Raw genomic sequence first — 786 nt, forward strand, 5'->3', positions numbered from 1 at the left:
AGGGACCTTTGAGATCATCGAGTCCAACCACATTAAAAAACAAAAACAAAAAAAAACAAAAAAAAAAACACACACAAACCCACACAAAAACAAAACGAAAAAAAACAACAACAACAACAACAACAACAAAAAAAACCCACACCAGAAAAAAAAAAAAAAAAAAGCACCCACCAACTAAACCCCACACCCATAATCTCACACACAACACCCCACCACAAACCAACAATCCCGGGCACTAGAGCATGCCCTGAAGAGCCATGTCTACACGTTTCTTAAATACCTCCAGGGATGGTGACTCCACCACCTCCCTGGGCAGGCCGTTTCCAGTGCTTGACCAAAGCACTCGTAAGGCATGCTCCATTTACAGAGTAATCTGGCTCCACCAAGTGACAATTGTTGTGATTGCTGGTCAACACCTGCAGATAATATAGTACAAACCTGGCACTAGGTACCACAACAAGCCAGTAACATCAGAATTTCATTGGGGAGCTGTCATGGTTTAACCCCATCCAGCAAGTAGGACCAGCCAGCCACTTGCTCACCTCTCCCTGTGCTCCCGGTGGAAATGACCATACTATGTGTTCTTTATCATGCAAAGGTCTGAAAGAGCGTGCATCAGAAGGTGCAAGTGAAGTGGAGAATCTTGCTGACACGCAGCCACGAGGCAGGATGCTCTCAGACCTATGCGGCATAACCGTTTTTAAAAAAAGGTAGACCAGCAGAGCTGTTTTTGTTTGGTTTTTTTTCATACAATGTCAGTGTGCACACAGAGCACTGCTACCAGTG

This window comes from Numenius arquata, chromosome 7, assembly GCF_964106895.1.
Source record: "Numenius arquata chromosome 7, bNumArq3.hap1.1, whole genome shotgun sequence".
Lineage (NCBI taxonomy): Eukaryota > Metazoa > Chordata > Aves > Charadriiformes > Scolopacidae > Numenius > Numenius arquata.